Source organism: Anastrepha ludens, chromosome 2 (genome assembly GCF_028408465.1).
Source record: "Anastrepha ludens isolate Willacy chromosome 2, idAnaLude1.1, whole genome shotgun sequence".
NCBI classification, from domain to species: Eukaryota; Metazoa; Arthropoda; class Insecta; order Diptera; family Tephritidae; genus Anastrepha; species Anastrepha ludens.
Genome location: NC_071498.1, coordinates 35162711 through 35173956, shown reverse-complemented (window position 1 = coordinate 35173956; position 11246 = coordinate 35162711). Strand labels below are relative to the sequence as shown.

Sequence of the window (11246 nt, the reverse complement as noted above, 5' to 3'; positions counted from 1 at the left end):
TTTCGAGAGGCACTCGCAGAGCGAATCATACAATATGATGCTATAAAACACTTGACGCCAAATCCCTGGTCACAAACAAAGGTAGATGCGTCAAATGGAAGGTCAGCGAGCATTATACCCACAGCGATCATCAAGCCCTAATTATAGACATCCCGGAAGGAAAAGAAGACAACAATTATATCTCTGCTAGTAATTCTCTGCACCAGGCATGGAGACTGACAACACTGGACAAACCTCTATTCAACTTTGTATTAAACGAGGTCATAGAGCGCGTACAAGAAGAGAAATCAGCAGCAAGGGCAGCAAATAGGCTTGTGCAAGACATTATAGTAGCCTGCGAAGCATCGATGGCCCGTAAAGTAAAAGGCTGTCATCGGAAGCAAGTATACTGGTGGAATGACACAATCAAAGAACTAAGGGCGAAATGCTTCAGAGAGAGAAGGATCTGCCAAAGACTACGGAATACTGCGGAGCATCAAATTAGGCTGGCAAATTTTAAAAATTTTCGAAAGCAGCTAAAAAATGAGATCCGGCGAAGTAAAGCAGCCTCATTTAATCAGCTATGCAACGAGGCAGACAAAAACATATGGGGTAATGCATACAGAGTAGTAATGTCTAAAATTGTTAAAGCGCCGCAAGTAAAATGCCCTAACTTGCTAAATAATATAGTTCGGACCCTGTTTCCTCACCGCAAAACAGATCCAATGTCATACATTTCAGCATCTATAAATGACATTGATGATATAACACCTGAAGAAGTGGTACAAGCAGCAAAAATGATTGGAGATCGCAAAGCTCCCGGCCCGGATGGGATTCCGAACATAGCATTAAAAACAGCCATCCTGGAAAATCCCCAGACATTTGCTAGGGTGATGCAATTGTGTCTCGAGCAAGGCGTGTTCCCGAATTTCTGGAAGAGGCAAAGACTAGTGCTGCTCCCGAAGCCAGGGAAGCCACCAGGTATACCAGGATCCTACCGTCCCCTATGCCTCCTTGACACGATGGGCAAGCTTTTAGAGCGGCTTATTAACAACAGAATACAGCCGTACACTGAATGCGAGGCGGGACTATCCCCGTACCAGTATGGTTTCCGAAAGCGAAGGTCTACTACAGCGGCAATACAAAAGGTGGTCACGATTGCTACAGACGCGATCGCAGGCAAACGATGGAGAGGCGGTGATAAGCAATACTGCGCAGTCGTGACTTTAGATGTGAAAAACGCCTTCAACTCAGCAGACTGGGGGCACCTTCTGAAGGCACTTAAAAAGCTATCTGTTCCGGCATACATATATAATATTGTCAGAAACTATCTGAGCGATCGAGTTTTAGAATACGACACAGAAGGTGGAATAAAAAAGTATAAGATTACAGCAGGTGTGCCACAGGGCTCAGTGCTAGGCCCCACGCTTTGGAATATTATGTATGATGAAGTGTTCCGACTCCCATTTCCAACAGATGTACACATCGTTGGCTTTGCGGATGACATAGCTCTCGTAATTGTAGCTAAACTGGTGAGCGATATCGAAGTCAAAGCAAACACTGCAATTGCTACCGTAACAAACTGGCTGGATAGCGTAGGTTTATCCATTGCAGCGGAGAAAACGGAAGCGGTCCTCATCAGTACCCGCAAGAAACCAGAGATAGCCTCTTTCAGCATAGGCACACATAAATTTAAATCGTCTCGTCAGCTCAAATATCTGGGTGTTATAATTGACGACCGGCTCAGTTTTGGCCCACATGCGGAATATATAACCCACAAAGCATCAAGAATGTTCAGTGCGCTCTCTAGAATGCTCCCGAATGTGGGTGGGCCGAGAAGCAGCAAACGCAGGCTATTATCTAGCGTCATCGCATGCACCCTGCTATATGCAGCACCAGTATGGGCAAAATCCATGAAGGTAAAAGCATATAGAAGACCGTACGAAGTCATGTACAGACTTTGCGCACTGAGGGTGATAAGCGCATATAAAACCACCTCTGACGAAGCGGCAACGGTGATCGCAGGCATGATTCCGATAGATATATTGGCGGAAGAAAGAGCGAGAGTGTTCGTGCAGAAAGAACAGGACCACAGTAACATATCCGCGATCATAAAAAGAGAGAAGGCTACATCCATGCTGAAATGGCAGGAGCGTTGGGAAAACGCGACAAAGGGAAGGTGGACTTATACACTAATCCCAAAAATCGAAAAATGGCTAAATAGAAGCTATGGTGAGCCTAATTTCCAGCTAACGCAATTTTTGACAGGCCATGGTTGCTACCAGAAGTATCTACATCGCCTTAGGATACGTGATTCGCCTTTATGTCGAATATGCCATGAAGAGGAAGATGCAAGACATGTATTTTTTGTATGCCCGGGATTTGTGACTATCAGAGAGGATTTAGCTTCACTATCAGATGATCCGATAGTACCAGAAAACATAGTGGACATCATGATGTCTTCAAAGTATGCGTGGGATAAGATCTCGGCCGCAATTAGCCAAATAATTTATGCATTAAAGCTCGCAGACATATCCGAGGTCAGCGGCAGATAAACAGACGAAACTTGACAAAGGAACGAACTCTTAAGTCGACGTGTGACAAGTATGGTGGGAGGGGGTGGACAGGCCCAACTGGGGTGGTTTGCTTCGGTAACAAACAAAACTGGGGGAGGATTAAAGTACATGCAACTTTTGACGGACTGCATGTGAAGTGTAACTGACGTAGAGCCTAGAGTTCAACCGCCTTCCCGACGATTTACTTAACGGTAGTACCGGGAGGGGATCGGTACATGGACGGTAGGAGGTTTAGTTTGGGTTAAAGTCCTACACTGACGGGGTACAGGCTTTCGATGCTTCCTCCTCGTAAAAAAAAAAAAAAAAAAAAAAACAAAGGTACACGCGCGCACAAACACATAACTCACACCCACACATACGCACACGCTTTACTCAAAGGATAGCAAGTTAGAATTGACATACGCACCTAAATATCTATGATATATGTATGTATGCATACTCCTCTATACTTGTATGTAGATGTTCGAATGTATGAAAGCCTCGAGCGAGCGCATATAAATATACTGCTGGTGTGTGTTTGTGCGCAGGAATTTATTTATTTTTTTTGCCATTTTTGTGATTATTTTTGCACACATATGCGCATCTATTATTACGTAAATAAACCACACATGCACCTAACCATGTACCGTTATGCATGCACACACACACACACACACACTCAAAGCAGTCACAAACATACAAAGTCAATATTAAGCGCCTGAAGCAAACAAAATCAAAACCAAGCAATACAATGGAATAAATTGGAAAAAATACCTACTTGTGCGACCACACAAATGTACATACAGCACTTACACACGAACGCTTATTTAAACTTATCTCGCATCTACCCTGCAGGGAAAAATTGAAATAATGGCACCCATCTTTAGTTCAGCATTGGTAGTGTTTTGCGATTGTGAACCACTTCGCTACTTATGCGACGGCTAAGAAGTGACCGCTTAACAGGAAAACAGGTTATTTTGTGGTCGGAGAGGTTCAAGAAATATAATATAATATTTACACGTATTGTTCTTTCTACATTTCCTTAATCTGTCACAATCTTTTGTCGCCTCAATTCAACCCCGATCCTTAGCGTTTGTGTCAAATCTTTTCAGATACGAAGAAGTGATTCATCGAAAATTCGAAGCGCATTTGTCGAAGTGCGGGCATTTCTACAAAACATGTTTACCAACGTATATCTCAAGAATATTCGATTCGAGCAAATTAGAATAAGTTATTAGTATTTGAGCGTCCATTGTTCCAGGTCGGATTTTTATACCTCCACATCCGTATACGCCACAACTCAAAACCTACTGAACCAACCTATAGCAATTCTCCACATAATTTATTAGGTATCCCCGGAAACTTTATTGCTTTTTTCATTATAAATCTTAAAATAACCAGTTGGCTTCCAGAAATTAACTGTCAATTGCACAATTTTCAATTTGTTTAATAGAAATTTGGGATACACCTTTTCAACTATTTATTTGTTGTATGGACATTTCTGGATAAACGAAAACTATTTCTAAAACATTATCACTAAAAAAATCCTTATATTGATGATGCTATTTTTATTTTTTTTTTGGAAGATATGCTTAAGGAAATTTTAAATGACTTAGCTAAGTCTTGGCGGACTTAGGCTTTAGGGTATCGTTGTACCCTTTCTTTGAAAATTTACCTATTCACGTATGTTTATGCAGAACTTTTCGGCTAAAAATCTTCAATTATCTGAAGAAATTTGGATTTTTTTTAGCTAATTTAATTTATGACTCGGTTTTCGAAATATTCTGGCGGAAGTCTTAGAATATAAGAAATTTTATAATTTCGACAGAAGTAGTACCACTTTTTGTACAGAGAGTCATGCACCCTAATATGCATATATTTGTACTAATAACACTCATGCATTTGTTTGTGACCTGGCAATGTCAACATTTCATTCGAAGTTGTATATATTTTTTTATTTTTTTTTATTTTATTACTATTGCAATCTAGTTAACAAAACTAATAAGCAATTCATTTTACATATATTTAATTAAATTAAAACATCTTAAGTAAAGACAAAATTTTATGAAAAGAGATAATGCGGTTTTGTCCTTTTTAATCTTCTCGTGAAGTCATCAGTTACAAGTAGTTTGGCTGCTTCATCATTGATGTGCTGCTGAAGTCTCTCTTTATGTTTATTTGCGAATTTCTTTATGATATCCGTAATGGTGTCTATATTAAGATCCTTATGTAGATTGCAATTACGAATGTACCACGGCGTTCTAACGATGTCGCGTAGTACTTCATTTTGGAATCGTTGAATGATGTTTTTGTTGCTTTCACCAATACTTTTTCTTGTATTTAAGAATTAGCTCCTCGTGTTTTTTCTTGACATGTGCTTTCCATCTCAGCTTAGCATCTAAGGTCACTCCTAGATATTTTGCCGTATTTGCATGCGGTATTGCCGTATTATTGATAAATATTGGTTTACAATTTATATTTTTATTAGTGAAGTCAACATGCACAGTTTGATTTCGTTTAACTTGACACGCCATTTTTTGGTCCAATTTTGAATTGCATTTACTGATGCTTGTAACTTCTGAATTACTTCACTTTTTCATACTTACTACTTTTTCATCAGTTGCTAATACTGCAGTATCATCGGCAAATGTTGCAGTTGTTGTATTGTATGTGGCTATATCGTTAGTATATAAGAGATGCAAAACTGGTCCGAGTACACTGCCTTGCGGGACACCTGCATTAATATCTTTCAGTTCTGAATAGACATCTGCTTGCTTTATTCTAAAGTATCTGCTCGTTAAGTAGGATTCTAAAATGTTTGAGTACTGGATTGGTAGAACTGCTTGAAGTTTATGGATTAGTGACTCATGCCATACTTTATCAAAAGCTTGCGATAGGTACATCCAGGAATACCGCAGAACAGATTTGTTTTTCTTCCTGTGATTTTTCAATTACATGAGTAATGCGGTGCACTTGATCAATCGTTGAGTGCTCATTTCGAAAACCAAATTGATGGTTTGGTACAAGGAATTTTGCATCTAACAATGGTTTTAATCTTTTTAGCAAGATTTTTTCAAAAAGCTTAGATAAAATTGGTAACAACGATATTGGTCGGTATGATGTCACATCGTGTGGTGGCTTTCCTGGTTTTGGAAGCATAATAACTTCCGCCATTTTCCATTGTTGCGGTACATATTTTAAACGAAATGCAGCATTAATCAAATGTGTCAATTTGACAATAGCATTATTGGGCAATTCTTTTAATATTTTCCCTGTTATAAGGTCATAACCGGGTGCTTTTTTGCTATCTATTTTATTTTTAATAGTGTCCTGTACCTCTTTAAAGGAAGTCTAGGGGATTTTATCGAATTTTTGTCGAATAGGGTGAGGTATATTTTCTAACTCACCTCCTTCGTTAGGATGAAAAATGTTTTGAAGATATTGTTGTATATATTTTTGTTATAGTCAAGTTCATGAACGGGTGAACCGGTGGTCGTAACTTTAAGGCTTCGCCATCTCGGCTATTGGCCATAAGAATCGTTGAACAACATGGGCTGAGAGTGCTTCAGTAGATAAGTTTGAGATTCGGTTTTTCGTAGCCGTAGGTGGTTCAGTTTAAAATAACGCAAATCAGTATAATCCACACTATACAGGGTGGCTGATGAATTTTGCTACATTAAGAAACTCAAATAACTTTTTTTTAGTGTATGGAATTCATTTATTTTTTTTTTCAAGTTGAAGGTCATTAAATTTTATTAAATGTAGCTTAACTAGTTTTAAAAATAATTGAATTTAATTGCCCCCCATGCTCGTTGACACAAGTGCGGCATCTTAGTAAAAAGTTGTTCATTGCTGCTTTGAGAGTTGCGACAGGAATGGCCGCAATTGTTGCCCGAATGGATTGTTTTAGTTCATCCAAATTTGTTGGCTTTGTTTTATAAACTTCTTGTTTACACCCCACAAGAAAAAGTCAGGTGCAGTAAGGTCAGGCGACCTGGGGGGCCAACGAAACTCGGAGTTTCTTGAAATCAGTTTATTGGGAAATTTTCGTCGCAACTCTGTCATAACAGTCTGGGCTATGTGAGACGTAGCCCCATCTTGTTGAAACCACACAGAGTTGAAAGGAATTCTCTTTCGGCGTAGTTCTGGATAGAAAAATTCTTTCAGCATTTTCAAATAACGGTCTCCAGTAACCGTAACGGTGTGACCATTTTCTTCAAAAAAATAAGGCCCGACAATACAGCGTGAAGAAACCGCACACCACACTGTCACGCGAAGAGGATGCAATTCCGTCTCGTGGAGTATCTGTGGGTTAGAAGTACTCCATATTCGACAATTTTGTTTGTTCACATTGCCGTTTAAATCGAAATGGGCCTCATCAAACATGAAAAGGCAGTTTAACATGTTTTGGTCTTCTTCCACCATTTGCAGGATCTTCTGGCAAAATTCCAAGCGAATCGGCCAGTCTGCTGCATTCAGTTTGTTAACCATTTGAATTTTGTAGGGAAATAACTCTAAATCTTTGTGCATTATTGTTTGCAAAGACTGTCGGCTGACACCAAGTTGAGCAGATAAGCTTCTTGTTGAAACCCTTGTATTGCTTTGTATAGCTGCAGCTACAGCAGCGATCGTTTCCTCCATCCGAACTGGTGGGTTTCGATGATAAGGCCTTCTTGCGACTGTTCCTTGCTCAGCAAAATTATTCACCAGTTTCATTATGGTCCATCTGCTCGGGGGATCGCCGCCAAACATCCGCCTGTACTCTCTCTGTACCAAAACTACGGACTCCAGTGCGTGATAGCGGCGGACTATCCAAATTCTTGTTTGCGTGTCCCAGTTATCCATTTTAATAAATTTTAAAGATCAATCTGCAAATTAAAACAAAAATGGAACAGATAACTTAAAAAGAAAAAAAGTTATTCAATTTTTTTTTGGTAGCGGCTTTCATCAGCCACCCTGTACATAGGAATAGGGAATCCTCTGCCAATGGTGTGGTAACTAGTACTTAAAGATCTTGTCCTTAACTCTCGTAAGAATAACTTAACCAAAAAAGTGAAGCTTCTATATTATTTGAAGCGCTGGAACTTCTCCTAAAATTTGAACTACGTCCCGCCTCCTCGAAAGTAGCAAGTGAGCTGGCTAAGAACCGTGAATATTGTCTTGTTCTCTGGATACAAGGACATTTCTAAAAGCTCGAAAGCATCTAAAATCAGTCAAATCTGTCCACTATGTGAACATCTCTTTATCCTCAAGCAAGCTATGGATCAGCTTGGTCTACATCGGGCTAATAGGATATGGAGGTGAGCTAATTATGTAGTAGGCAGGTTTGGCCTAGAAGGAATGAACACAGAATTGAGTCCCTGATCAACCTAAACTGACCTTCATTAATGCATTAATTGGTATCATCACTGGGAACTACCTAATGGGAATATATGGAAAGCAAAAGAGAATTACCTTAGGTGATTTTTGTGGCTGCTGCAATAACGAGGAGAAAGTGGGCGGTATTGAATACTTTCTCTTCCCCTATTCCGCTTTTGCTGAAACGCAATATCGCTGTCTGAACTAAGCTAAGCTTCTTTGGATGTCTAGAATCTCTAACTATCCAAAATATTTCAACGCTTACCCATGAGGCGAAGTGGTTTCACCACCATAGGAATTAGAAGGATATATATATATATATATATATAATTGCCCCTTACACCCTTTTTTGGGTGTTTGGCCGAGTTCTTCCTCCAGTTTGTGGTGAACGTCTCAATGTTGTTCCACAAATGGAGGTACCTACAGTTTAAAGCCGACTCCGAAGGCCAAATTTTTTATGAGTAGCTTTTTTATGGCAGAAACAACTTTTTCTATAATTTTCGTGTTTCATCCATGAAATTCGAACCTAGATCAAACCTAACCCAACGGAGTGGTATGTGAATAGTCCTTCAAACCGAGTTTAAAAAAATCAGCATCGGCTGGATGCCAATTTTTTTTCAAGGGGTTGAAATATGTCGAATTCAACACTCGCTCGGCAGATCAAAAATGGTTACAGGACAAGATCTAACTTATTTACTAGCACTAAAATTCCGAACGAAATTCATCACGAATGAATTGGTTTAAACGGAAATTTAATTGGATCTAATTATTTTTTAGCTTTGTAAATTATTTTCGGGGTTTTGTCACATGAGTTGCACCTTCTCTGACTCATCTATTGAAAAATGAACATTTTTCAAATTATCGCCTCGCCAGTGTATATTAGAGCAGGAAAGGTGTTCACATTAGTCATTATTCGATACCATTTTCGTAGAGCGCAACAGCTTTGTGCTAACAGATTTTCCTACAGGGTGTGTGACAGTTGAATAGACATTGTTATTTGTAGTCAAGCACTCAAAGGCTCAAATTTTCTATTACACAAATAAACAGGCACAAACTCCTTCACCTACATACATATGAATGAGCACACACCGATGCACGTGCACATCTGTGTCCGCCTACAGTTCATGAAATAACAATGCGCTTAGGTGCCCACATAACTACCGTCAAGCCATTCATTCAGCTGAGTCGACCGACCCTTCAGCGCCGCCCAATTTCTTGCGCTTCGACTTCTGCAGGCTATGTGCGTAAGTATGTGGGTAAGTTTCTTTTTGTGTTTCCTTGCTTTCGTTTGCCTACCTTGCAATCTTCTGCTTTCTTTCCCCTTTCACCATTTACCAGCTTGTCGCTTTGTCGACCCTTTGTTGTGGCTTAAAGCATCCTTTACGTACCTCATTTTTGCCACCTCATTTACCCTTGCCCTCCTACCCTTTGCGCCTTTACTTTCTCATTAATGCGAATTTTTTCCAATTTCATCGCCAATTTTTTCCGCTTTTTTATTTTTTTAATTTTTCTCTAAGCTTCTTGCTTTTTCGCTTCAAGCTTTTCTTTTGTATTTTCCTTGAGCTGCTTGCTTGTTTGTTTACTTTCCTTAGTTTGCGTTTGTGTTTATCTACGACTTTCGGCTCTTCTTAGATATTTCGCCGCCCGCTCTGATGTGTACCAATCTACCAACTACTAGTTATTTTCTTAATTTCCCTTCGACTTCCTTCTTGCTTGCCATATTTGCCTTTCCTTTTTTAATTATAACCGAAAAGTAGAAATTACTTTATAGCTGAGCGTTTATCTGCCCAAAGGGTTAATACACAGTGGCGCAGTTATCGCATTCACGCTCGTAAAATCGGCAAGCTTTACGCATCAGCGTGAAGAAGCATCAGATAAGTGCGACGTTTGAAGTAGATGCTCGTACTGGCCTCCCACACCCGCCCATGTGGCTTGTGTGGCATGTGGAACATAAGTGGATATGTGTGTGCGTGCGTACATTGGATTGCATAGTTACTTGTGGGAATACTGCACTGTAATTGCTAGTGATGATAAAAGAATATTTTCATTGATTGGGGGCGCTCAAATGAGTAATATTTACTTGATTTGTTATTTTTGGAAGGGGAAAAATAATCTCAGAAATGGTTTAGCGATTTAGACGTTTTCTGCCAAAGTGAATTTAATTTAGCGCAAGTTGGCTGTGAAAAGTTTATAAGAAATATTTACTCGCAAGGCACACATGGGAATAATTGTTGGTAGCTGTGAAGTGCATGAAATTTTCTATTTGATTAAGGCAAAGCAGAGCTAAAGTAGGATTGTTCAAGCCTCATGAAATGATGTCGCTGGTTTTTAAGTACCTAACTTTGCTTCCGGGGGTTTGTTTTCAAGGAAATTAAGGCGTTATTTTAAAAACATTGTTGTATGCTCGCCTGTTATTGTCACTGCTTTTTCTCATTTCCCAGATAGCGTGGGAGTTCCGAATCGGAGCTGCCCGTCTTTTGAAGCGATACATGAATCGATCTACATATTTTTCGTTTTCTTCAAAAGCGTAGAAATGATGACTAGGAGCAAAAGCAAGTGTAATATTTGAAGAGTACGGCTGGTGAGAGTAAGACTAACCACTTAAGGGTTTCTAAGTATATCTCCATTTCATTTGCGAGATGAGGTTATGACCTTCTTGATTAGTAGCCATTTTTTTTCAGTGCTTTGTTCAAACCCATTAATTGCGTACGATACCGGTTGTTGCAGCAGTTCAGCAAACCCTGCCAGTACGATGCAGTCAATGATCATCATCTATGCGTCACGGTAGGTCCACATGCGTGCGGAGTACCTTCACATGCCCCGGGCATATTTCTGTTATGGTTACACTGCGATGGGGACACGACGTGAATATTTGGCGTAAGCCAAGTTATATACTTAGAAAAGTAAGACATTTCTGGCCGCTACTCAAAAAATATAACTCATCCCATAATTATGATACTACAGAACCCCGACAGTAAATCAGCATCAATTTCACCTACATTAAGGTGCTCTCATCAAAGGGGGTAGAAACCTTGCCACCGAACTAGGAATATTTCGCTAATCATATTATTTTTCTGATAGAACTAGACGATCATCCTCAATATGAAACAGGTTCCTTACTCAAACTGGGTATAGGAATGTTCAAAGACTATTTGCATAAGTTAACACAGTTGCTTTCATGGCCAAACATTAAGGCACGAGCAGTCCAACGCCTGGTACACACAACCCAAAAAGTGACCAAACAGCAGTCTAGTGCCTGGCTAACTCAACACCCCACATCCGCAGTCAACGGAAATACCCAAAAGTTTTGTTGGCAACGTACGGGCGTAGCTTTAGAAATTTTGCTTCAGTTTC

General features: G+C 39.7%; 1 pseudogene; it reads left to right on the top strand.

Annotated features, from left to right (window-relative positions):
* Positions 1 to 704: 704 nt before the first annotated feature.
* Positions 705 to 11246, top strand: part of LOC128857114 (spectrin alpha chain-like) — a 54823-nt pseudogene continuing 44281 nt past the window's right edge.